Source organism: Podarcis liolepis (genome assembly GCF_965112155.1).
Source record: "Podarcis liolepis genome assembly, chromosome: 9".
Taxonomy (NCBI): domain Eukaryota; kingdom Metazoa; phylum Chordata; class Lepidosauria; order Squamata; family Lacertidae; genus Podarcis; species Podarcis liolepis.
The window spans coordinates 71,005,826-71,011,825 of record NC_139564.1 but is presented as its reverse complement, the minus strand read 5'-3'; positions in this window follow the sequence as shown (position 1 = coordinate 71,011,825).

Below are 6,000 nucleotides of genomic sequence, written 5' to 3'. Positions count from 1 at the left end.
GCAATTCACTCAAAAATGGTACCAACCGGTTGCAAGTGCTCCCCTGAAAGGATTGGGAGTCGAAACAGAAGGCTTTTTATCACAGGACAAGAAATCAGCCCTCAACAACTTAACCGGCGGAAAATATTTTTTTGAAAAAATCCCAAAGCCCCGAGGTCACAATTTCAGCAAAAATCGGACTTTTGGCAATTCACTGAAAAATGGTACCAACCGGTTGCAAATGCTCCCCTGAAAGGTTTGGCAGTCGAAACAGAAGGCTTTTTATCACAGGACAAGAAATCAGCCCTCAACAACTTAACCGACAGAAAATATTTTTTTGAAAAAAATCCCTAAGCCCCGGTGTCAGAATTTCAACAAAAAAATTGACTTTTGGCAATTCACTCAAAAATGATGCCAGAAGCTTACAAATGCTCCCCTGAAAGGTTTGGCAGTCGAAACAGAGGGCATTTTATCACAGGACAAGAAATCAGCCCTCAACAACTTAACCGGCGCAAAATATTTTTTTGAAAAAATCCCTAAGCCCCAGAGTCAGAATTTCAGCAAAAATCTGACTTTTGACAATTCACTCAAAAATGATGCCAGAAGCTTGCAAATTCTCCCCTGAAATGTTTGGCAGTCGAAACAGAAGGCTTTTTATCACAGGACAAGAAATCAGCCCTCAACAACTTAACCGGCCGAAAATATTTTTTTGAAAAAATCCCTAAGCCCTGGGGTCAGAATTTCAGCAAAAATCTGACTTTTGACAATTCACTCAAAAATGGTGCCAGAAGCTTGCAAATGCTCCCCTGAAAGGTTTGGCAGTCGAAACAGAAGGCTTTTTATCACAGGACAAGAAATCAGCCCTCAACAACTTAACCGGCGGAAAATATTTTTTTAAAAAAATCCCAAAGCCCCGAGGTCACAATTTCAGCAAAAATCGGACTTTTGGCAATTCACTGAAAAATGGTACCAACCGGTTGCAAATGCTCCCCTGAAAGGTTTGGCAGTCGAAACAGAAGGCTTTTTATCACAGGACAAGAAATCAGCCCTCAACAACTTAACCGACAGAAAATATTTTTTTGAAAAAATCCCTAAGCCCCGGTGTCAGAATTTCAACAAAAATCTGACTTTTGACAATTCACTCAAAAATGATGCCAGAAGCTTGCAAATTCTCCCCTGAAATGTTTGGCAGTCGAAACAGAAGGCTTTTTATCACAGGACAAGAAATCAGCCCTCAACAACTTAACCGGCCGAAAATATTTTTTTGAAAAAATCCCTAAGCCCTGGGGTCAGAATTTCAGCAAAAATCTGACTTTTGACGATTCACTCAAAAATGGTGCCAGAAGCTTGCAAATGCTCCCCTGAAAGGTTTGGCAGTCGAAACAGAAGGCTTTTTATCACAGGACAAGAAATCAGCCCTCAACAACTTAACCGGGGAAAAATATTTTTTTGAAAAAAATCCCTAAGCCCCGGAGTCAGAATTTCAGCAAAAATCTGACTTTTGACAATTCACTCAAAAATGATGCCAGAAGCTTACAAATGCTCCCCTGAAAGGTTTGGCAGTCGAAACAGAAGGCTTTTTATCACAGGACAAGAAATCAGCCCTCAACAACTTAACCGGCGGAAGATATTTTTTTTAAAAAAATCCCTAAGCCCCGGGGTCAGAATTTCAGCAAAAATCGGACTTTTGGCAATTCACTCAAAAATGATGCCAGAAGCTTGCAAATGCTCCCCTGAAAGCCTTGTCGATGGAAACAGAAGGCTTTTTATCACAGGACAAGAAATCAGCCCTCAACAACTTAACCGACGGAAAATATTTTTTTGAAAAAATCCCTAAGCCCCGGGGTCACAATTTCAGCAAAAATCTGACTTTTGTCAATTCACTCAAAAATGGTACAAACCGGTTGAAAATGCTCCCCTGAAAGGTCTGGCAGTCGAAACAGAAGGCTTTTTATTACAGGACAAGAAATCAGCCCTCAATAACTGAAAAGGCGCAAAATATTTTTTTGAAAAAATCCCTATGCCCCGGGGACACAATTCCAGCAAAAATCTGACTTTTGGCAATTCACTCAAAAATGGTACCAACCGGTTGCAAATGCTCCCCTGAAAGGTTTGGCAGTCGAAACAGAAGGCTTTTTATCACAGGACAAGAAAACAGCCCTCAACAACTGAACAGGCGCAAAATATTTTTTTGAAAAAATCCCTAAGCCCCGGGGTCACAATTTCAGCAAAAATCTGACTTTTGGCAATTCACTCAAAAATAGTACCAACCGGTTGCAAATGCTCCCCTGAAAGGTTTGGCAGTCGAAACAGAAGGCTTTTTATCACAGGACAAGAAATCAGCCCTCAACAACTTAACAGGCGCAAAATATTTTTTTGAAAAAATCCCTAAGCCCCAGAGTCAGAATTTCAGCAAAAATCTGACTTTTGACAATTCACTCAAAAATGATGCCAGAAGCTTGCAAATTCTCCCCTGAAATGTTTGGCAGTCGAAACAGAAGGCTTTTTATCACAGGACAAGAAATCAGCCCTCAACAACTTAACCGGCCGAAAATATTTTTTTGAAAAAATCCCTAAGCCCTGGGGTCAGAATTTCAGCAAAAATCTGACTTTTGACAATTCACTCAAAAATGGTGCCAGAAGCTTGCAAATGCTCCCCTGAAAGGTTTGGCAGTCGAAACAGAAGGCTTTTTATCACAGGACAAGAAATCAGCCCTCAACAACTTAACCGGGGAAAAATATTTTTTTGAAAAAAATCCCTAAGCCCCGGAGTCAGAATTTCAGCAAAAATCTGACTTTTGACAATTCACTCAAAAATGATGCCAGAAGCTTGCAAATGCTCCCCTGAAAGGTTTGGCAGTCGAAACAGAAGGCTTTTTATCACAGGACAAGAAATCAGCCCTCAACAACTTAACCGGCGGAAGATATTTTTTTAAAAAAAATCCCTAAGCCCCGGGGTCAGAATTTCAGCAAAAATCGGACTTTTGGCAATTCACTCAAAAATGATGCCAGAAGCTTGCAAATGCTCCCCTGAAAGCCTTGTCGATGGAAACAGAAGGCTTTTTATCACAGGACAAGAAATCAGCCCTCAACAACTTAACCGACGGAAAATATTTTTTTGAAAAAATCCCTAAGCCCCGGGGTCAGAATTTCAGGAAAAATCGGACTTTTGGCAATTCACTCAAAAATGGTACAAACCGGTTGAAAATGCTCCCCTGAAAGGTCTGGCAGTCGAAACAGAAGGCTTTTTATTACAGGACAAGAAATCAGCCCTCAATAACTGAAAAGGCGCAAAATATTTCTTTGAAAAAATCCCTATGCCCCGGGGACACAATTTCAGCAAAAATCTGACTTTTGGCAATTCACTCAAAAATGGTACCAACCGGTTGCAAATGCTCCCCTGAAAGGTTTGGCAGTCGAAACAGAAGGCTTTTTATCACAGGACAAGAAAACAGCCCTCAACAACTGAACAGGCGCAAATTATTTTTTTGAAAAAATCGCTAAGCCCCGGGGTCAAAATTTCAGCAAAAATCTGACTTTTGGCAATTCACTCAAAAATAGTACCAACCGGTTGCAAATGCTCCCCTGAAAGGTTTGGCAGTCGAAACAGAAGGCTTTTTATCACAGGAAAAGAAATCAGCCCTCAACAACTTAACCGGCGGAAAATATTTTTTTGAAAAAATCCCTAAGCCCCGGGGTCAGAATTTCAGCAAAAATCTGACTTTTGGCAATTCACTCAAAAATGGTACCAACCGGTTGCAAATGCTCCCCTGAAAGGTTTGGCAGTCGAAACAGAAGGCTTTTTATCACAGGACAAGAAATCAGCCCTCAACAACTTAACCGGCGGAAAATATTTTTTTGAAAAAATCCCTAAGCCCCGGGGTCAGAATTTCAGCAAAAATCTGACTTTTGGCAATTCACTCAAAAATGATGCCAGAAGCTTGCAAATGTTCCCCTGAAAGGTTTGGCAGTCGAAACAGAAGGCTTTTTATCACAGGACAAGAATTAGCCCTCAACAACTTAACTGGCGCAAAATATTTCTTTGAAAAAATCCCTATGCCCCGGGGACACAATTTCAGCAAAAATCTGACTTTTGGCAATTCACTCAAAAATGATGCCAGAAGCTTGCAAATTCTCCCCGGAAATGTTTGGCAGTCGAAACAGAAGTCTTTTTATCACAGGACAAGAAATGAGCCCTCAACAACTTAACCGGCGGAAAATATTTTTTTGAAAAAATCCCTAAGCCCCGGGGTCAGAATTTCAGCAAAAATCTGACTTTTGACAATTCACTCAAAAATAATGCCAGAAGCTTGCAAATGCTCCCCTGAAAGGGTTGGCAGTCGAAACAGAAGGCTTTTTATCACAGGACAAGAAATCAGCCCTCAACAACTTAACCGGCGGAAAATATTTTTTTGAAAAAATCCCTAAGCCCTGGGGTCAGAATTTCAGCAAAAATCTGACTTTTGACAATTCACTCAAAAATAATGCCAGAAGCTTGCAAATGCTCCCCTGAAAGGTTTGGCAGTCGAAACAGAAGGCTTTTTATCACAGGACAAGAATCAGCCCTCAACAACTTAACCGGCGGATATTTTTTTTTTTTTTTTGAAAAAATCCCTAAGCCCCGGGGTCAGAATTTCAGCAAAAATCTGACTTTTGGCAATTCACTCAAAAATGGTACCAACCGGTTGCAAATGCTCCCCTGAAAGGTTTGGCAGTCGAAACAGAAGGGTTTTTATCACAGGACAAGAAATCAGCCCTCAACAACTTAACCGGCGGAAAATATTTTTTTAAAAAAATCCCTAAGCCCCGGGGTCAGAATTTCAGCAAAAATCTGACTTTTGGCAATTCACTCAAAAATGATGCCAGAAGCTTGCAAATGCTCCCCTGAAAGGTTTGGCAGTCGAAACAGAAGGCTTTTTATCACAGGACAAGAAATCAGCCCTCAACAACTTAACTGGCGGAAAATATTTTTTTGAAAAAATCCCTAAGCCCCGGTGTCAGAATTTCAGCAAAAATCTGACTTTTGGCAATTCACTCAAAAATGATGCCAGAAGCTTACAAATGCTCCCCTGAAAGGTTTGGCAGTCGAAACAGAAGGCTTTTTATCACAGGACAAGAAATCAGCCCTCAACAACTTAACAGGGGCAAAATATTTTTTTGAAAAAATCCCTAAGCAATTCTGGCAATTCACTCAAAAATGATGCCAGAAGCTTGCAAATGCTCCCCTGAAAGGTTTGGCAGTCGAAACAGAAGGCTTTTTATCACAGGACAAGAAATCCGCCCTCAACAACTTAACAGGCGCAAAATATTTTTTTGAAAAAATCCCTATGCCCCGGGGTCACAATTTCAGCAAAAATCTGACTTTTGGCAATTCACTCAAAAATGGTACCAACCGGTTGCAAATGCTCCCCTGAAAGGTTTGGCAGTCGAAACAGAAGGCTTTTTATCACAGGACAAGAAATCAGCCCTCAACAACTTAACCGGCGGAAAATATTTTTTTGAAAAAATCCCTAAGCCCCGGGGTCAGAATTTCAGCAAAAATCTGACTTTTGGCAATTCACTCAAAAATGATGCCAGAAACTTGCAAATGCTCCCCTGAAAGGTTTGGCAGTCGAAACAGAAGGCTTTTTATCACAGGACAAGAAATCAGCCCTCAACAACTTAACAGGCGCAAAATATTTTTTTGAAAAAATCCCTATGCCCCGGGGTCACAATTTCAGCAAAAATCTGACTTTTGGCAATTCACTCAAAAATAGTACCAACCGGTTGCAAATGCTCCCCTGAAAGGTTTGGCAGTCGAAACAGAAGGCTTTTTATCACAGGACAAGAAATCAGCCCTCAACAACTTAACTGGCGGAAAATATTTTTTTGAAAAAATCCCTAAGCCCCGGTGTCAGAATTTCAGCAAAAATTGGACTTTTGGCAATTCACTCAAAAATGATGCCAGAAGCTTACAAATGCTCCCCTGAAAGGTTTGGCAGTCGAAACAGAGGGCTTTTTATCACAGGACAAGAAATCAGC